Below are 22,205 nucleotides of genomic sequence, written 5' to 3'. Positions count from 1 at the left end.
TTAATTGGTAGCTTTGCTTTTGTGGGCTGCAAGAGCAGCCCAACCACTTTACTTTGTGACTTCCTAAGGTGCAACTTAGACACTCCGGGACAGCTTTACTCCTAGGGATGAGCAGGAATGCATTTCCCCTTCTTGGTTTTGGTGGGAGACACACTGAAGATGAGGCATTCCTCCCAAGGACAACCAATTTCAATGTTGGCTGGACTGTAATTCCTTTAAAGAGCTATTGTTAAGCCAAGCATTGTTCCCTATTCCTCACTTTTTATGGATTAGGAAGGATGCTGTTCCTGTGTGTCCTCTCTGGACAGACCTTCTGCCTAGAAAGAAGTAAGAAATAGTGAGGAAGGGGGCAAATGGGTAGAACCCTGCAAGTGAGCTTTCATCTATTTCAGAAGTGAGCGGTTATCTGTCTGCAGTGCCCCACACCCAAGCCTTACAGCCTGAAACAGAAGTTTGAGCAGATCTTCCATGAACTCACGGTGAGTCTGAGACAGACCACTCCAGCACTCAAAAACACACAGCTGAGCCCCTCCACTGCTCCTACAGCAATTCCTGTCAGTGAATGTACTGCTGATAAAGCCAGGACTGTGTGGTGCCCAGGCACTGCTGCTATTAGCTGTATTTGCCCCTCATCCCATGGAAGCTTTAAGGGAGCCACTAGGTGAAAAGCAGTAGCAATGCAAGTTGTGTCCACCCACTCAATAAACTAACAGCCATTTTTTATGCAAGTATTGCAGCTCAGTTGTACTATGGAATCCCACAAAGTATGAGACTTCCTTAATTTAGAAAAGCTGCATACTATATTAACTACTGAAAATCTTGGTGTGCAGCAGAAAATGTTTTGAGTCAACAGTCTGAAAAGTATATTTTTGTTTGATGTTTTCAAGATGAGACTTAAGGAAATATAGTATCAGATTTGAAATCTTCTCTGTTGAATCTTTTATTATTTTCAGACTGTGCAACATGCTTTAGTTGATTTTTTAAAAAATGAAAATCAAAAAACCATGCTTCACCGCTGAGGCTTTCTCATACCCACAGTACTTACACGTGTACCTAACTTTCAATCAGTCAAGCTGACTGCAATCAAAAAGACAAGAGGGTGTTAAAAAGGTAAGTGTGCCCTGAAGTGTTGTCCTGAACAAAAACTAGACACAGCTATGTATTAGGTGTCTCTAAAATAGGTCTTTCATGTCTAATAAGTACAGATCACAATATACGTTGTGTATCAAAGGGTAGGTAAGAGCTACATGTCTTGAGGAAGGAAACTGAACAGAGAAGAACTGAAAGCCTCTGGGCATAAGATGTGATTGTTTTATTAGAAGGAAGATTATCACATAGAGGCCAAGGATAAAGTTGAAACTTGAAAGGAATATGAGTCAGGGAAGCTGTTCCAGATGGCAGAGCCATGTGGGATGTGACTACACCATCTACTGTGGAAATGAAAAGGAAGAAATGAAAACTAAGTGTTGCAAGAGCATATAGGACTGACAGTAAAATAAGAAAGAACTGAGAGCAGTAGAAGGAAATTAAAGGCAGAGTGATGAAATGAGTCCTTCAGAAATTCTGAAGTGCAGCAACACCACTTCAATCAGCCAATACAAAAAAGACTCAGTCACACCGCTTCAGATAAACCCAAACATCTCAGAGTCTCAGTGCCTGTCCAGAGCACATTTTCTCTGCTTTTGGGTTTGACATATCATGTGGGCAGCTTCTCAGGAGAATCTCCAAGCATGCACTGAAGGAACAGTCAATTACATGTATATCCACTTACTGCTGATTCCATCCCTGCTGTTATATCCAACATCACAAGTGAGTTAGACAGAATTATGTAAGATGGTGTCTTGGGCAACTTAAGGGAATTTCTAAAAAGTGAAAATTAGGCTGAATGTTATGACCTGTTAACAAGTCCTTGAGGGAAGTGGAGGAAGGCATGAGGTCTGGACACTGGGAACTTAATAAGGCAAACACCTTCAAAATGCATTGCAGTGACCTGTCCCATCCTGTAAGGAAAACAGACATAGCATGAAGCACATAAATGCAATGCTCTTGCTTCAATGCAATCAGGAGGTACATGAAAATAAAGCAAAAATAATAACAGACAAGCTAATAGACAATAGATCTGAAACAGATTCAGACACTATTTGCAGGCTGTAAATTCCCTTTGATTCAAAGATGGGGTTTTCAACCACAAGTTAGAGGTGCCCTTCCTGGACTAATTAGTCTGTTCACTGTACAACAGTGCAGGCTACTATCCACTATCATCCAAAATGACTGCAAAGATAGGTGGATTTGGAGGCCAAGGTGTACATTGTCTGAAACCTCCATTCTCCATGCAAACATACACGTGCACATCATGACTTCTTTTATTTGGGACATCCTTTTGTTACATTTATGTATTCAAATGCCCAGCCCAAATGGGTTTTGACTACTAAAGCCACAGCAGTAATAGTAAGTTCAACTCAAGAGATTCTTATTAAAATGGCAAAGAAGTATGTTACATTTAAATAATACGTGAAAATTATTTCAGAGACACGTCTGATCTTGACTTTCTTTACTGAAAGCATAACCTTAAGTCCATCAAGTCAATAAAAAGACTTAGAGACTTTAAAGCTGACTCTAGGCTACAGTTATTTTTCCATGACTGATGCTTTTCCAATCATGTTCCTTCCTGATCATGGCTTCTCCATTTCAAAGCAACTGAACTCTTGACCTATCTAAACTAACATTGTTGAAAACAACTGATCTGAATGAAAGTAGCTTAAGAGTCTTGGTCTTCCTATAATTGCCTTTGGAGAAGCCACAGAGCCTGTGGTCAGTTGGCTACTTGCTTACCTGTCCCCTCTTCCCAGTGAAAGGATGCTTCTGCAAACATTCCTTATTTAAAAAACAAAAACAAATTACCAACAGTCTGTAAATCTCTCTTGCAAAGGATAAACTTGTTCTTCCACAACACAAGATTAATCTGATTGCTTTAAACTCCCCTGGCTTTATCTGGGTACGTAAATGAGACATCTAACTGCTACAGCCATGTACGTCAGCCTGCCAGACACAAAGCAGAGCTAAAAACCAGCCTGCAACTCTTGCATATCTTTCACACTTATTCTTTCAGCCTTGAGGATGTTTTCCTGGTTAGTCAACTTTAAATCTATCTATTGTATATACAGTATTATTTAAAAACATCACTCAAGCGTACAAAATAAACATGTGCCCCACAGAGTTACTAAACGAGAGAATACATTTGCATCCCTGTGAATTTACTACTGCCATGTAGCTGCCTCCAATGTACAGAACAATACAAAACCAGAGTGCTGTGCCAAGTAAGTGAGAGGGCTTGTGCAGAAAAAGGCCAGTGCTCTAGAGGCACAAACAGCACTGTGCAAGGGAGAAAGTCACCAGTTACCGGAAACAGGGCCTGCCAGACATTAAATGTGTATATTGATGACAAAGAGAGACTTTTTTCATGAGAACAAGAAGGCTCTTGCACTTGGTATACATGGGGAGAAGTCACACAGTTACAAGGAAAGAGGGCGGCTCTCATTTTGCATTCACTGCAGAAGCTAAATGTGAGCAGCATGAAGGGGACAGAGCTCAAGAGCTTTGCCAAAGGTTCCAAAAGAATCCGGAAAGATTCAGAGCTCCTTGTGGCAGAGGAACCCAGCATTGTACAGAAGAGTGAAAACATCCCAGCAACATGAGAAAGTCATGTTTCAAGCAGCCAGAAACAAAAACACCTCCAGGATTTTGAATGGCAAATTCAGCCAGAGCCCTTCTAACAACAAATCCCAATGAACAGAGAGTCGGATTTGTGCTTTGCCTTCCCTCTGAATTTCTCCATCTCTGCACCATCTTTGCTCTGGTGTCCTTCAACAGCCCAGCCTTGCTCCCCATCCTGCCATGCTGGCCTGGCACCTGAGCAAGGTGCCTCAGGTCCTCTGGATGCAGAGGTGGGACTCACTGCTGGCCACCACCAAGGAGAGCTACCAAGGGCAGAGCTTGGCTGTCTCTTTCCTCTCAGTGTCACACCTCCTCTGCCTGCTGAATTTAGCTACAACAACAAAAATAATAGTAGGAATTTAATTGTCTTTGAGACTTTTGCTTCCTGTAGGATTTGGTGGGAATTAGCCAAGACAGTGTTATGGGGAGGGGAGGGGAGGGGGGAAATGGGGGAGGGCAATCAAACAGACAGGCATCATCACCACCATGCACACCTCATGTCCTTGGAATCCAAACTAAAAACACCCAGGCTCTTGAGCAGAAATACTCATGAAAACATTTCATAATGCTTTACCAAAGAGTGATATCAGTATAATTATCTGCATTTTATGGCTGCAGCACTGACTGGTCATGACATGCCTCAAGTCACCCATCAGATAACTATTTCTTCTGGTTCTACCACTGTGTCTCCTGACTGCAAGTCAGTGCCTTACCAATGGAGTCATCCAAAACCACAGGTTGCACAGGAGGAAAGGGCTTCTGGAGTTAATATATTAGTATCTAAACACCAGCTATTCCATTTGCAGACAGGACAGAGGAAAAAAAATTATAAAGACATGATAAATACCATGAAATACAATTCTCTGTCCAAAAGGCAAGACTAGCCTTTAACAGGTTCAGTGCACTTAAATTGTAAATGCATTTAATGAAAAGGTAACATAAGACAAAACTGTGTGCTTAAATTAAGAACAAAAGGAGTATCTCAAAGAAGACTGAACAAGAGAGAAGCTAGGATTTGAAACTCCAGCTTTCTGATCAGGTGTCTTCTCAAACTCCTGGAGCCCCCACTCTTAAAAAATCATGTTTCCTCTGCTCTTCAAATCCAGCTATGCATAGCACTATTAAACCAAACTTTACCACAGCTGAATTTCTACCATTTTCCTTCGTTCCCTTTGCATGTAAAAGAATAAAGTAACTGGCAGTTGCTCAAGAATAATTTAAGTCATTCCTTATTTTTTAAATAGTCTCTTATTTTATCCCTTAGGTTTCAAACTCTTCATATCAGAATTAATTCTTACAAAGGGAGGAATGTTCTTAAAATAAGAAGACAGGAATTATTGAATTAACTTTTTACTGCAAGAAGTTATATGAAATTGCAGCATGAATAGTTGGTTTATTTCTCTAATTGTATATCTTTCTCTGTATCTCTTCCTTTCTTACTGTTTTCAGGTAAAGATCAAGGAAATAATTTCTTCCCTATTCCACCATAAAACTGGAGTCAAGTAATGCCCAGCAAGTTTTGATCTCTGCCATCAGTCTCCTACCTGCTGTCACCCTGTTGACATCTGTGGCCAGGAAATGCCTCAAACTGTATTCCATAAACTGTCCCACACTGCTGCTATGACTAGTCTTAAGACTAATGGTCCTCAAAGGCAATTGCATTTCTAGTGACAACCACTGTGTGAGATGAAAGGCTTTGCAGTGTTTGTTTTGAGTTGCTACATTGCTACCACTACAAGTTACTGCATATTAATGCAGTGTCAAAAGAAGTAGCATGTTGTGATGTCCGGACACAGCCTTGCCCTCATTTTGTAACCTCCTCTTATTGAGGCATCAAATTATACTTCCTGGACCACCTTTGAACTGGATTAAAATAAATCAAGTGAGAGAATGCTGTCAGAAAGGAAAGACTTAAGAACACATGGGAACAGTTCCCCAAAAGAATGTTCCCCTCACTCTGCTACAAACATGTCCATATCCACTCTGACCAGGCAGGTAGGCTGGGTTAGAGCCACATGTAGCATCTTGGAGGGTCACACACTGTTTAGATAAAGCAGTGGTCTGACTAAGAGCCATGAGAAAGCCTCCTACAGTCTCTGTTCCAGTAAGATGGTTTACAGACAAACAATCATCAATCTGCAACTCCTCATCCCCCACACCATCTTCGCCAAAACAGAAATGGAAAGTACAAAAAAACCCCCATAGAACCAAGAAGAGGCACTTTAGTATGACAAATCTTTTCTAAACCAAATCACTCGGGTTTTCCAGTACAATACAGGCACTGAGACCAAACCCATCTGGGTGTAATTTCAGTTTCAGCTACACTGATATTGCCAGCTTTGCACAACCACAATCAAAGTTTATTGTGCTCTTTGCAACATTTTGAAGTCCTGAAGGAACATGTAAATAGAAATGCCTTCATTGAGCTTAAGTACATTGTCATAAGCCTTAAAATGCCAATCATAATTAAGTTAAGGACCATTTATCCTACTTCCAATTGCTTTCCCAAAGAAGCAATCACCAGTGCTTTACATATTACCTTTAGCACTGGTCTCATCAGACAAGCGGGTCTGTGTTGGCATGGTGGTTTCCCTCTTTGACCAAGTATAAACACCATTCCTTACTGCTTCAAGGCTCCAGCCCTGACATGCCAGACAGCCTTAAAAGCATGCAGAAGTTAACAAGCAGGCTCAGGGCTTAAGCTTGTAAGAGAAAAAACAGCTACTTCAGGTCTTCACAATGGGGGCCATGGGGTGCAAACACTGGCATTCGTCCCCTGCCGCTGGTAGCGCAGTGCTCTTCCTCCCGCTGCTTCCCACTTCCAATTTCAGTGCAGTTATTTCAGTGAACAAAGCTCTTCCTGCTCCTTCAAACCATTTTTATGCATTTAATTGGTGCAGATCCAGGTGCAAAATGAAAACTGCCAGTGCCAACATGACCAAGGAGCAGGATTAAATCTGGAATTCTGATTGAGCTGTCCTATTACGATGCTCCTGGCAAGCTCTTACCAGGCAGCTCGACTGAAACCAGTAACTAAGTCATGATTTAAAACTGGTGAAATACCTGCACTGCAGTGAAAAATTATGTACACACTGATTTCATGTGTGGTTTATACAAAACAGACTTCCTCTAGAAAACGTGGAGTACAGCTCATTCTGAATCTACTCTGTCTTATACATGCGCCAGGGGGTGCAGAGCCAGCACACATCCGTCTGCAGGAACAAAACACATCCCTCTAGTACTAGACACACTGAGCCAGTGTTTACACACTGATCTGCTAATAAGGAGACCCGGGAATTCCAGAAGACAAGATTTATATTTATTGCTATTTTACATTGCCACAAAATGTGCCAAGTTTGGGCACTTTAAATGATGAGGGCTGCTATTGCACATTCCCTTATCAGTCTTTCACACTACTGCGTTACTGAAGCATCCTGATAAGAATGTCTAAAATGTCTGCTATGTTTTAAAACAGCAAACTCTTCCTTTTCAGCTCTGACCCAGCCATTTCAGTCAACAAAGATCTTTCTAGTTTTTCAAAACACTTTCTACTCACTTAATGATTGAGATCATACTGACTGCCTTAGAAACTGCAACTCCCCAAAATAATCCAGCACAGCTATTTATTTGTGGCTTGATGTGGTATTTTGAGGACTACTATTTCACAAGATGGAATGAAACATGAACATCCATCTTTTGACGAGATCCAAGCTCTGATCACACTTCACAACGTCACACACAGAACATTAACGCACCTTTTAAATGAAGTAAATCAGGAAACTGTGCAACTAAAAGGACCAACTTGCCAAACCCAGCATATGTTTTTGCACTTGCTTTTCCATTTCCAGGCTCACTCAGATCAATGTATATATAGATAGGCATACGTGTATGTGTGTATACATACGCATTTGTTCTCAACCGCATCTCCCAGGAAAGTGCCAGTCAGAGGAAGAACAGTCAGGGAGTAAAAAGCCACTTCTACTATAATGAGTGAAAACAGTTTTATTTCTAGTCATTTTGGGATTGTCAAGGTCTTCTTTGATTGTTTCTTCTAAAACCTGTCTTCTGTAAGTCTTTGAAAAAAATATTTGATAGAAAATTTAGCTGGAATTGAATGTTGAAATATTACATTATGAAAGTCACCTATCCCTGCACTCATTTCATTCTGCAAGAACCTCACCTGGGAAGGAAGAAGGGAGAGGTGGAGTGGGAAAAGAACAGCTAATTAGCAAAGTTTCACGATCTAATTCAACATGCCAGCCCATTTGCCTGTCAGTCCTGCACGTACAAACATGATGAAAAGTCTAAGTTTTTCACACTTTTATTCCTCAGTTTCACCATTTCTGGTTGTCTGCCTTGGTACTTCTGTTCCCTCACACAATGCCTTTAACTCCCTCAGGCTCCAGAGCACCACCTCCAGAACCAGGAAAGTCATTCACATGCAACAGAATGAACAGGACCAAAGACACCCAGCAGGATGTGATTTTTCTGAGAGCAACAAGGCTACAGGCTATGAGCAGCTCAAGATATTCCCTACCACTTAGTACCTCCACTGCAGTCCCAGCAAGCCACCCAAGGCTGAGTGATGCTTGACAGGCTGCACAGTAAAACTGCAGGCAGTACCTGTGCTGGCTGCACAGCCGCTGGCACAGACTCGGGGGTTTGTGCCAAGCGGGCTCCGGCACTCGGAGGGTACACTGCAGGGCCAGGCTGTACAGACACACTTGTTGGACTCTCACCAGCAGCACCCTGCTCAGTCTAATTAGCACAACCAGAGAATATGTAAGGAGAGAAGCAGGGCTAATTAGCCTGAGCAAAGCACCTTGTCAGCTTGGGAATCTCTGCAGAGGGCTTGGATGCACAAATAGATGTGCCCATCGTGACTGAGCCTTCCTTACTCCCTGCAGTCAGCAGGTATTTCATTATGCCCAAGAACTACTTACTGCTGAAGCAACGTGTCTTGTCATGTGAGAGCAGAGTGGGGTGATTCCTCAGTTCTTAATGCTGCTTTTTTGAAGCAAAGAACTGCAGGGATCTTATATATTAACATATGATGCTTTCTCCCATTGCGAGTGCTTAAACAGATACTCAATAGCCTTCCTTTGCATGATCTTTTTTGAGGGAAGAGGATTCTCTTATGGTTGCTGTGTATTTGTTTATTTCTATTTCCTTGTGTAGCATTCTAGGTAGTTGAAAAGGAGAGGAAGAACACAATGCTGAGAATAGTTTCACTACTTCACTGTACCTTCCCTATCTTAAAATACTCTCCAGATGGAAAGAGTTTATTTGGAAGTAGGCAAGCAGAAGGCTGGCTGAAGAAAAGTGATAATTACATTAGAATAATAACAACAAGAAAACCCAGAGCTAATGAAGCCTGACAGCTTCATTTAATTTAAGAAGAGACTTCACCCTATAATGAAGACATATAAAGCTCTACAGCCCTTTCTACGGATGCCATGAGCAGCAGCAGGACTGCTTACTAAGCCAAATCCCTTCAGCTGAACTGGTTTGACTGGTCAATGATAACAAGAAGGAAGTGCTTGTACTTATATCTCCTTGACAGCTCTGCAGGCTATCCCTCAGATTGAATAGAAATAGTTATACAAATGTTTTAATGCTTCTGGTAAAAGTAAAAAGGATCCTGGTGATTTGCACTGTGGAATTAACGGACATGTCTTAACTCAGAAATATGTTACAAGGACCTTCCCACTTCAAAAGGCAGCAGTACATGACTGAGTGACTAAGAAACATCATTTTGTCTCTTTTCCCCGTAAGAATCTGACTCTTTAACAAAGTCGCTTGCAGAGCACAGCTTTACAAAAAGACCAACAACAAAAACAAACAAACAAAAAATACTCCCTTCAAACAACGTCAGGTAGGCCCAAAACATTTTAACTGTGAATATGAAAAGTGTCAGCTCCTCTAGTACTCTTCCTGTTGCTCCACCCTGAGTGTCAGACTCCTTTTTACTTCACCAGAGGTTCATGTTACCTGAAATTTCTTTTTGTCACCTATTTGCATCAAAAATGATGAATCAAGCTGCTGAGAAGACAAGTTTTATCTGCCAGAGACACAAACTCCTGGGAGCTGAAGGCTTAAAGCACAATTTTCCCACTGCCTCCATTAAGGACATTTCTGTTGCAAGGAATCTCCACAGCTCTGTTTACAAAGGTACACCTGTCTGGGAAGCCACATTTTGCCCAGCTTCTTTCAACTGACACAGCTTTTGTAATGTTTTAGCAGGATTCATTGCAGTCCAAATGTTGGAAGTGAGACAAAGGGAATTTATAAATCACCACCCCAATTCTGACTGAAGGTTGCCTGGCACAGAAAACCACAAATAATGTTCCTCCTCTCATCTCATACAGCCCTCACTCCCCAAACAGATTTCTTCTATTACTAGTGCAATAACTTGGTAATAAGTTGCGCTACCGCAATAAACTTTATGTGCCATTGTAGGGAGGGTTTTTCTTTTATTTAAAGAGCTGCCAAGAAAACTCATTATAAATAAATAAAAAACAGCACCTCTGGTTTGCTTAATTTGTCTCTAGTTCTGACACCTCAACAGGAAAAGAAGCTAAAGACAATCCTGTAAACTTGCTTATCTTCTTCCTCTTGACCTTTGTGCCATCAGGTGCCTCTGAAACATTCATCAGTGTCTGTAGCTGGAAGCAGCTAAGCTGATTAACAACAAGAAACATAAAACTCACTGAGAAGGAAACCTGACAACATCAATATACCCAGTTTGAATAAAAGTATCTGATACTCCTTCCCAAAATATGCATCCATGGTCAACATGCCTAGCAGGCTGCAAACAAACCTGAAATAAATATGAATGAAGAAGTTATTCAGAATAATATTCTGCTAGAAAGGGCTCATGATTCCTCTTAACTAACCTACCACTATCAGCAGCCTTTCCTTTTGAATGCATGCTCCAAAGAGAAAATGGGAAAAAACCTCCTCTCTAGGAGAGCTTAATTTATATTCTCTTCTTGCTGCTGCTGCCACAAACATTATCAGCTCTGAGAGAAGCATTGGCAGGTTATGAGATACTGTTAGGGTCACCATGGGCACAGCAAACCAGCTCACAAGCAATGCTAACTATCGCAGCAGCACGAGAAAGCAGCAGTGAAACACAAGAAGCATAAGAAAAGCGGAAAGAAATTCTCACAGGCATGAGACACCTGTGTTTTGATCAGCTGCACCCCAGAAACAACCTGCAAACAGCAGGGCAGCTTTCATGCCATGCTATAAACCTGTGAAGGCTGGGCTTGGTTCCCAGTGCTTCTTCTTGGTTTCACTGGAAGTCTCTTGGACCAAGCAGAGTTGCCAACAAGGATCAGAAATTTCTCCAGCTGGCACCACCAAGTTAAAGATAAGAAACCAAAAGCTACAGTGCTGAACTACAGGAGATGCTTTTTGTGGTGTCATGGACCATGCTGGTATTGTGATCATTAAAGGCATAATTCACCTTCCTGCCTTGCTGCATTTACTCACTCCAATGCACTGTGCACTAGGACTGCCTGGACTTCTCTAATGCCAAATCATGAAACAAAGCTGACAGCAAAAAGCTGGGGCAGCAGTTAAAGTGACTGCCAAAGAGAAATCTGTTTGCTCAGGCAAAAGCTGTTCTCAGTCCAAACATGGGAGTCATAATCTTACAGCCATTTGCTTGGAAGACAATGAAGGGAAGGCAAAACAGACTGGGAAACTACAGCTTGCCACAGTAGAGAAGGGAACAATCTTTGTGCCCAGATTTCTTTGCTCTGCAGGGTAAGTTTTACAAAGCTGACAACCAGTAGCAACATGTAGTGGCCTCAGGCATCATGCCTGCCCATCAAAGACTTGGATTGTAGCCCTGGAGAAATTACAGCTTCTCACTTCTCTGGAACCTATACTGGACAAGAAGAAAGCAAGAGAGTAATGAATGACCTAACTAAAAATTATTTTAATATATGGATTGCATACTATAAGCCACAAACTTAGGATTGCAGGGAGAACTGGGAGGAGATATGGAGAAAGAAAACATCATGTATTGACAGGAACACCATAGCCACAGAAGACAAAAGACAACCAGCTGGGTCTGCTACAATAGGAAAGTCATCTACTGGAGTGGTAGGGGCTAGCACACCGAATGGAAAGTATGGGTCCAGCAGATGCTTACTGGAAGCTCAGCAGTTCAGGCTGGAAAAGACAGTGAGGAAAAGGCAGCTAAGGAAATCATTAGTTGAAGAGCCAGCCAGCAGGAATGTGGAGAAGAAAAAGGTAAATCCAAGGAAGCTACACAGAAGTGAATAAAAAAAGGTATATGGTCCTCTGGAGCACTGGTGACTTACAGCTTCATTGCTGCACCTCCTTCTGCAGGACTTGAAGCCACCCTGGCCACCTCTCTGCTGGGTGGCAGGTGTTCCTAGGTGTCCATACACTGATCATATGGGGGATCCCCCAGCAACAAAACAGCTCAGCTGCTGCCAGCTGCCAAAGCCACTTTGCCACCCAAGCAGTCTGAGGATGGCTGTGGCTTCAAGGCCAACAGAGGAGGTGAGCTGACCTGATGCACAGAAACACTCACCACCACCATACACTTCGCATCTGCATAGGCACACTTGCCCTGCAGGATTTCTGCAGCATCCATTTTAATCCAATGTTCGACAGCTAAAGTAAACTGCCAAACTGAAGGCCCAGAGTTATGGTCAGAGACTTTTTTCTGAAGCCCCACAAGAGACTCAAACTGTTTCAGCTTCCTCTCCCAAACGACAGCCTTGAGCTGTTCTCTCCTGGCTGCCGGAAGCCCGTGACGTGAAATAAAAGCCAGGAAATATGACTTTCTGAATAAACATTTATTTGGTGAGAAATACTTCTGATTTTTTGGCAGAGAAATGGCAGAAACCTGAAGCCCTATGTATAGCATGCCTGCAGAGAGCAATTTCTATTTAAAGGGAAGCTGCAGCTGTCTGTAGCTCTTAATGAAGAATAATGCCTAGGAATAAATTACTGCTGTTTCTGAGAGACATTTCTCAAATTAAAGCGATTCTTCCCTTTTTCCCTCTCACTATAAATACCAAGTGGCATGTACTGGGCTGTTGTTTGGAAGAACGGACACATGCAGCTCTGCTCTTTTCTCAGCAGCCTGGTAATTTCCATAGAAAACCATGGGGTGATTTAGCACATGGATACCAAAGTGACACAAAAGCAGAGACATCCAGAATCATTAAGCCTGTGTGTGTCAAAGCTTCCCATAACTCTTCCAAGGTGTGTACAGCTCAGAAGAGAAACCAGGCATCACTTCCAACCATGCCACAAACCCGGTGTGGAGACTCCAGGCGTGGGAGATGGCCACTCACAGAAAACCGCCATGAAAGGCTCGCTAACCTTCCATTTCCATAACTTGCACAAGCCTCCTCCTCCCTGAGGGGCTGCTGCAGCAGCAGGATGGGCAGGCAGAGAAGGTGATGCTCTGGGGAGAGGGTGTGCCTGGGCTGCAGCCAGCCTGGCCAGGCAGCTCAGGAAGCAGCACTGACATCAGCTCCAGGAGCTGTCGCTCCCAGAGCCGTCGCAGCTCCACGTGCCAGGAAAAACAGCCGGCAGCCAGGGGGGAGTACATGGGAGATAGGACCCAGGGTAAAGGAAGCAAGGAGGGCCAAGGAACAGAAAAAGAAGGCAGCAGCTCAAAAATGGGATGGAACTGGGGCTAAGCCATGCGCAACCACGGTCCCCCAGGACCCTCTTCAGAGTCAGCCCTCACAGCAGCAGGTTCCCCACTGAAGGCAGGGCATAGAAAGCCTGTCTGGGCTAGAAGTGGAGATGTTTACTATCCTACCATCTGCAGTTTGCCCAAAATAACAGTTATAGATATGAGATCAACTGAACACGTTTCTGTTATTGACACATACTGGATTTAGAGATTTATTTTCCATTTCCCACAAACCGTGCCAGAGGTTTTCGCATAAGCACAGAAAAAAAAAAAAAGTGAAGAAATGCCTGCGAGTGAGGAACATGAAGAGTTTATTCATTGCTCCTGTTAGAAAGTGTTTGTGTGGCTAGCACTCCAAAAAAGCTGGGGCATATGTTTTCAGGATGGGAAAAAACCCCCAAAAACTCAGGGTACCTACACACTACCAGAAAATGACAAAACCATATGCTGGAATACACAAGGTACCCCCTGGCAAGAGCAAAGGAGCCTTGTCTTGCTTCTTTTTACCCTTACTAAAATAAATGTTCCTCCTTAATGAACCCTTCTGACATCCCTTTCTCTCTCCCCAGAGGTGGAATATGGACTTGATTTGCACAAGCACTGCTATTCCAGAAATGCATTTCATCCAAATGAAGAGAGCAGGAAAAAGGAAGCGAGAAATTTGTACTGTTTAGTAAACAGGCAGTTTCTAGGTGGATACAAGACACTGGTCTCAATTTACTGCACCCCTCCCTCCTCACACCCCCCTTTCCTCTGAAATTTGCCTGGGTGGCAGAAGGAGGCAGCAGAAGGGAAGAGAACAGCTACCACTTGCAATGGGAAAAGTTTGATCATTTTCCTCACATCTTAACACGACGACACCCTGCAAACAGGGAAGAGGGAGCAATATTTTTCAGTAAATTCACTGCGTGCCAGTACTTCCTTTCAGGAGAAACACTGTAGCTCCTCACCTCTGGTATTCTTGTCTCCCTAAGAGGTTAAAGGAAAGAGGAGAGAAGGAGCCTAGCTGACTGCCTCCTTCTTGCAGCAGTGTTCTCCAAGCAGAAGCCAGGTGACGAAATACACTCTCAAGGAACTGCTAAAAATCTCTCCATCACCTACAAATGATTCCTCAAAAGGAAACAGTCCTGGATGCCAGGGTAAGAACAATTCTCAAGAACATTTTTTCCCATCCATACCTGGTGAGAAGATGCTGCTTTTTCTGCACTACCCCAAGCCTCCTGAGTGTAATCAGGGTTTTGGCACCACAATAGCAGAACATCACACTGCGCTTTAAAAGGGCTGATTTTAAACCATTTGGGACAGGCCAGAATGTAATGATCATACTGACAGTATCTTCAACAGATATTACATCCCCAGCAATGGCTGATGATTGCCTCTTTCAGTTTAACTTGCTGATCTGGCACACCACATACCTTACAGTACTGAGGGGATGCTCTCCTTCGTGTGAGGTGGTGCTGCTGTTGTAATCAGTGGACGTGATTGCAACATCTTAAAAAAACATCTCCTGTTATCCCAACAGCTCTACATGCTAGGATGGTGGTATTATTATTATTATTATTATTATTATTATTATTATTACTGGCTGTCCTCTCCTGTTCTAGGATGCCAGCATGCAAAGTAAGTTCTTGTGGTTATAAAGAAGCCTTTCAAAGAGTGGGAATAAGCTTATATGGCCATACCACAGGTACATGGACAGTGAGAAGCTCCACATCTTAGAGGCCCCTTATTCATCTTAATGAGTTACTAACTTGGCAGCTTAGTGGTAACTAGTAAGTAACAATTCCAAATGTTGGCTGTGTTAACTATTTCACTGTAGAACAAAGCGGGTGGGAACGGCAAGAGATGATAAAAAATTTTGAGTGTCTTCTCTAATATTTATTTTGCAACTGGTTTTTGGAAAAGCAGCACCACTTAGACTCTGTCTCAATCTCCTTCCCAAAGCCTGAACCCAAAGGGAAAAGCAGAGCAAAGGAGGGTATCCAACTCTGAGGGAGCTAGAAGGCATGCCAGAAAATATATTTATATTTACTACATTAATGGAAAGTGCACAAACTACTTTGTTCCAACTGGAAGAATCTGCAGCTTGTTTTATCACTGCTAACATCTTGAAGGACCACTGGGCATAAGAATTAAATACTAACATAAGAATTAAAAACTAACTTGCCTAACTTGGAAATCCCCATGGTTCTTTCTTAAGAAAAAAATAAGGATTATTCTAAAACCTGGCAGGCAGAGAATTCTTGTTTTCCTCTTTTTGTGAGAATGTTTACATTTGATCTGCATGTTTCCCCATTTCAACCCAGAAAAGCAGTGGGCTTCAAGAAATAACAATGAACATAAAAATATTCATGCTTTCTCTTTAGCCATCCCTCATGGGAACATTTTTTTTCATTAATACCATAGCTGAATCAAGGTCTCAGTTGAGTAACTGTATTTCCCTTAGAAAAGTGTGCTACTCCAGTTCCCATGAACACAAACTTCTGAGAGGAGCCTTTGTACTGGAAATACTCAAACTAATATACAAAACTATACAAAACTGACCATCAGGAGTTTGAAATACCAGAAATAACTACAGAAATAACTACATTTGCATTCCTCTAATTTGAAAGTGGTCGAATAACTTCAACCATTGTGCAAGTATGCATAAAACTCCTGAATCTGACCTGTAGATCCATGGACTGTTAGCAATTGTATTTTTCATTCTTGTTAGGCTACACAGTCACATGGCCTTCCAAAGCAGACTCACATATTTAACTAAAAAGCAATAGCAGTATGACAAATAACTGTAGCAGTCCAAGGAAAAGAAACCCACCATCCTTCCTTAGATAATACTAGTCTTCCCCTAAACCCATTAAAAGAAAAAAAAATAGGAGGGAGAGAAATTTAAGTCTTTGATGCTCAGTGCATCACAGGGAAGAGACCAAACATTACAGGGCAGATACTACCTCCCAAAAGACACAACTGGAAGTATTTGTTATCACTGCTAGGAACTCACAACATTCACTTTGTTCTTCTTCAGGGAATTCTGGATTATCCTTTAGCATGAAGATTTTTCAGAAGCTGCTGGATTGTTCACAGGTCCTCACTGGCTTTCCTTTTTCAAATAAAGTAAGGTAGACCTGTAAAACAAAAACGATACCAAGTCAGAAAGGAAAGCAAGGAAAAAAAAGAGGAAAATCCATAGAGCTGTTTAACAAATGAACAATTGACTCCTACATCTCCTTGAAGCAAATGCATTTTTAATGAGCTCCCAAGATGGAAATTCTGGAACAGAGTGAGTGTCTAGGATAGGAAGAGTCATTTGCCCTGTACATATTATCACAAAAAATTAAAAGCCAGTTCAGAATTGCTGAAGCAAACACACAATTAAAATAATTCTTGGATACTTCTGTTGTTGTAAAGAGAAAAAGAAAAAACTACTTGGAGTTGCTGTTTAGAAAAGTGTCTGCAAACAAAGTTCACAATGTGCAGAGCAATCCACACAGGAAGATTTTTGTTCTCAATGAACTCCTCCAAGAACATGCAAACATCTATCTATTTCCATGGTTATCTGCAATATTATAGCAGAGGAGTACTGAATCCAAAAATACACACACACATGTTCTTTCTGTTCCTCAGTAGGAAGTATTTTTCATATTTGAGATTTTAATATTGTGTGGTTCTTTCATTAATTTTTTTGGACAAAATTTAATTGTGGACCAACTCTTAATTTATTTTTTTTTACCTACTACACATGGTATCAGACTATCCTCAGCCTTTTTATTGGGGTCTGAAGAAACTGCTGGGTTTCATTTTTATGTGAACCCCACACAGAATACTTAAAATTGAGTGTATATTTCCACAGGCCCCACATTGAACTTTTTTCCTTGAGCCAGGTTCCCATGGTCTCCTTGTGCTTCCCAAATTCTTAATTTCACTTTGTCCACCAAGATTTCCTACCTCCTTAATGTAAGGCTTCTCAAACATTTCACATGTCACTTCAGGGTTTGTGCACATGGATCCCATCCCACCAGCCTTATGGCAGAATCCATGTCCTCAAATCAAAAACAAGTGCAGGACCAAACTCTACACCTTAGACAATGCAAACTCTCTTCTCTTGTTGGAGGAAACGAGGCAATCCAGAAAATTATTCATTTGACCTATCAAGCGTCTGGTTTAGGACAGAATGATTCACTCTCTAGAAAGGTCTGGCTCTCTCCATAAAGTGAGTCTAGACACTGAGCTCAGATGAGATGGCTACATATGAATGCAGATGAATCTCACACTACGTGAAGGCAGGAAACAAGTCAGACAGATGGACAAGTGCAGTTCATGGGTGAAGAGCAGAGGGAAGACAGAGCAATGATAAAAAAGTTGCTATTCAAAAGACATCAACCTATGATTGTTTTAGTTGAACATGCAAAGCAACAACAACAAAATCTTCCAAAGCCCAAAGCAATATCTGCCCAGCTAATCCAGTTTTGGATTCCAGGTGGAAGACTGCTCCTGGATTTACTGGCTCAGGCTAAGCCTTCATGGAGCAGCATCTGTAAACAGCATGCATCTGGTTGGGACTTGGGCAGACACCTGGCAATGATGATGACAGTGACCACTAGTCTCAAGACACAGGCGTCTTTGACCTCTACCTGATGGACTGTAGCAATGCAAGATAATTGTTACAAAAATCTTCCCAGTTTAAGACACAGCAGTTTCTTTGGAGCTACAACTCCTGTATGACAGAGGCACAGCTACCTCAAGAGCTTTTAGACACCCAGGCCCTGGCTATACTTCCAAGACTTTGGTCAGCAACTTCTCTCCTCTACTGAAGTGGGACTCCACTGCTTATCTGACAAAGAAAACCATCAGACATGGTCTCACAAGATTTTTAACTTCAGAAAGCAGGCCAAAGAGAGAAAAATAACACAGACCTATTAAAAAAAAAAAAAACCAAAAAACCCTCGAAACTTTGCTTAAAACCAAACCAATTTATTTTCAAGCCATTTATTTTTTTCTTTAAATTACGAGAACCTTCCAATTAAAAAACCTCCATCTCAGCTCAAAATACTCAAACCATTTTGCTTCTAAGTGTTAAAATGGAAGATTTCAGCATTTGGAAATTATTTATGGGATTTTTTTCCCCAATAATTTGGCAACCCTCAGAATTGCAGTTTTTAATCCTTATCCCTTGTCATTTAGCATTCAGGGGAAAATCTTCAAATGCAGTCCAAATGACTATGAGAAAATATTTAACTTTTACAACAAAAATCAATGGCTTCCAATTACTTTTAGTAAGAGCAGAGAAGTTTACTCCTTGCAAACTCCTGCTTGGATAGACTCCTGAGAGCCTCCCTGGAGAGTCAGCTGTGTGTAACCCTGGGCTGACACCCACCACACTCAGTGACTAAATCCTTCCACTAACTTCAACAAGTGGGATTAGGATTTTGATTCTGTTCAAGTTAGCAAGGCTCTGACTGCCCAAACCAGGGCTTTGATCACTGAATCAGGAGCAAGGCTGCTTGCTAGCTATGCAGTGACCTTGCTGTCAGCCCAGCACAGGGACACAGGAACAGGCCACAAGCAGCACCTGTGCAACACAGGGCAGTGGTGGTACTCTGGGGCAGATGCCTTCTCCCTGTGCTCACATTTCACAGGAAAGATGACATGAAGCGAGGTAGCTTACACCTCAGGCAAAAAAAGGGGCAAGAGACCTTGTATTTACCACAGGGTGCCTTTGTACCATGCACACAGCCAGTTATTATGGAGGAGATTATGCACTATAAATTCACAAGCTAGTTTAATTTGCTGCAACTTGCTCACTTGACCTTACCCATAGGCACTTCACTCTGTGAGAGCCAAGTCATGCCTGCTTGCAAATGTTCCCAGGCACTTTTATGTTTAAGATTTAAAGATAGCATAGCACAAAATTCAGGATGCATGGAGACATGCTGCTTCTTGAAGCACAACCCTCACCTGAGCACTCAGCCCCTAACTGGGACAATCTTTTTGCTATGCAGATCTGATGGGCTCTGATGACATGCTCTTCATGGAACATGGAAAACAGTCATAACTTGGAGGGATCAGCAGAGAAAGCTGGTTAACAGTACAATCAGGTCTTAACCAGACTTTGTGACTGAAGTTTCCACAGGATAACAAATCATTATCATGTACACGGTTACCAATCACATCTCTGCTATAAATGGGAAGCGTTACCAAGGAAGCTGTTTTTTTCATGGTCCCACAGCATTACGGTTACTCAAATATCACAGCAGAGCCCTGTCTTTGAGAGCTAAAAAGGACACTGTGCTGACAGATTAGAAGTGTAATTGAGACATGAACAGATCTCAAATCAAAGAATATGGAAGTACTTCTCAGGAGTATTTTGAGACTAAAATTGGACCCCAGGGCAATCAACAAATAAGGACTGTAGTACAAGCAAGCAACTGCAAATTGGCAAAACCTGAAAACCAGAAGTTGGCTACGTGCAATATCCTGTATTTATTCCAAGAAAAGGTCATGCTCTCCCATTTTGCTTTGAAGATCAAGCAGTGAGAGATTACTGCTTTACTAGTCCTTTCCTGCAGGTTTTTAATTGTCATCCCTTGCTCTCTTGCATGACATAATTTGGTTTCCCTAATTCACAAATCAGCATAAGCTAATAAAACTGTTTAAGAGACGGGAGCCTTGTGCCCAAGTTGTTTCGTTGTTCGCTATTATCCCTCAACTAATCCTTCAACTCAAATAAAACCGTAATTCATTTCCTGCTTTATTCTCCCTCTACATGAAATAGTTTCAGACAGGTTCAATCCTGCCTCACCGCAAATGGGAAAGGCAAGGTTTTATCTTCCTGGAGCGTGCATGATTTCAATTACCTAATATGTGTATCATCTATCATGTCAGGAAAGAACTTTGAAATCATTTTCAACAGGTTTAGCTGACTTTACACAATGAGAAAAGATTCTAATGGAAATAAATTTTAAAAAAAGAAAAAAAAATTAAAAAACATACACCACAAACCAACCAAGAATTTACTATATTTTAAATTTCAAGTTAATAAAAGCTTCTCTAAACCAGCCATTCCAAACTTTGCCCATCTAAAAATCTTCTGACATTTTGTCTAGCGTATAAAGGCTGCTGATGATGTTCTGCTAGTGTAAAAATTACTTAAATCCCAATTATGTCTAAAATTAATGCTATGGTGAAGCCATATCACCTTAGGACAGAAGAGGTTTTGTTTGCATAAAACAGGCAGGCATCACTCATTTCTGTTTACCATCCATTCCTCATCTGAAGCTTGATCCTCCAAAGCTTTGTCATGTAAACAAACATTTCCCATGGCTTTGCATGTGGTGCACAGTGAAATGCCCAGCTTCATAAGGTGTCACACCCACTTTGTGCAGGGTGAATAACTGTATCTGGGTGCAGGGGAACAGTTAATCAAGTTGTCAGCACTTTGCATATCCTGCAGGTCCTAAACCAGAAAAACAGGATACAAGATCATGGGGCTCAGACAAGGAAGCAATCCATCCTGCCCCATAATTTCCAGCAGAGGGAAGAACTTCTATGTTGCCTTCCCCAGCTCTGTGAACATGGGACATCCCGGCCCAGCACATCTTTCGTGTGTGAAAAGCATCTCCAATGTGAGTACTTACTCAGAGGGAAAATGCAGGATAGGAATATCTGTGTGAACAGCACAGAGATGGGAGCAGCACGTGGGGCTGAAAGGGCAAGGCTGCAGCTCCAGTGCAGGAGCCACTACTGAAAATGGCCACTGACTGTGCATAGCTAAGGTTAGCTGTGAGTCATCAGTGTCCTGAGATTTAATCTAAAGACCATTATTCATCATTGCTTCATCCACAGCAGGTATTTTTCAGGACTTAAGGTAAACCACCCCTCATTTTAGCATCAGCCCATGCAAACAGACTGAGAGCTTTTAGCAGTGCTCACTGGACTCATCTGCCCTTCCAAACATCTTCATCTGGAAACCATGGAAGTAACTTTGCTCTCAGAGCCATCTGCACTGCTCTTGTTACCCATTCCCTACCTCAATACCTTTGAACAAGTGATTGGAAAACAGATGAAGGTTCATCATCGCAGTTGCACTTGGGAAGAAAGGCAGAACAGCTCAAATTCACAGTCTCCATTTACATGATGTCTAATAACAATACAAACACAAATCTAACAGGGACCTCAGAGACATCACTTTTACACAAATAACAGCAATCACAACCATACTCCTTATTTATACTTCACTAATACTCAGTTTTCACAAAAAGGCATGAGGTTAGACTGTGCTTAGCCTTGTGCTTCACCTAGTGGGTTCAGTATCCAAGTTCCACGTGATTTTCCCCCAGAAAGAGAGTGCAGCATAAGGTATTGAAATAGGAAGCCAAGAGGTGGGCTGTGGTTGCAACACCCAATGCCACCAGGTAAAAACTAAGAGGAGATTGTTCAGGTTGTTTTGTCTAAGCAGGAACAGTGCAGAACCACCACAAGAAGCAAAATACCTCACAAATACTTCCTATCAGATGTCAATGATATACTTCTTAATAAAAATCCATCACCTTATTCACATCAGCATCCCCTATTTGCCACTTTTTATGGCTATCAAAGAAGGAATACTGGTGGGTGCAGGAGGGGTGAGGGGAATTTCAACACAGATCTACATTTTTCTTAGGATGCCAACTTTCTTCATTCTCATACAGTGGTTTAAAGTAAAAACAACTCTGTTGTATGCATGCTCGTAACACAGTCATTTCTACAGGTCTTCTGAGCAGAAGAGATTGAGAAAAGAATGCAAATGGTCCATAATAATTCA

The 22,205-nt window shown here is 41.9% G+C and overlaps 1 protein-coding gene across 5 annotated transcripts in view; it reads right to left on the bottom strand.

Annotated features, from left to right (window-relative positions):
* The window catches only part of ATXN1 (ataxin 1), a 160,151-nt gene that overhangs the window by 71,993 nt on the left and 65,953 nt on the right, over positions 1-22,205 (bottom strand). For all 5 annotated transcript variants that reach the window (XM_054285416.1, XM_054285415.1, XM_054285413.1 and 2 more), the window contains one exon: positions 16,407-16,530. The gene's annotated coding sequence lies outside the window, so the exon portion shown is untranslated. The remainder of the gene's footprint in view (positions 1-16,406; positions 16,531-22,205) is intronic.

This window comes from Melozone crissalis, unplaced genomic scaffold (genome assembly GCF_028551555.1).
Source record: "Melozone crissalis strain CALT ecotype California unplaced genomic scaffold, PUWL_Pcris_2 ptg000042l_1, whole genome shotgun sequence".
Classification (NCBI taxonomy): domain Eukaryota; kingdom Metazoa; phylum Chordata; class Aves; order Passeriformes; family Passerellidae; genus Melozone; species Melozone crissalis.
This window is presented reverse-complemented; position numbering and strand designations above follow the sequence as displayed.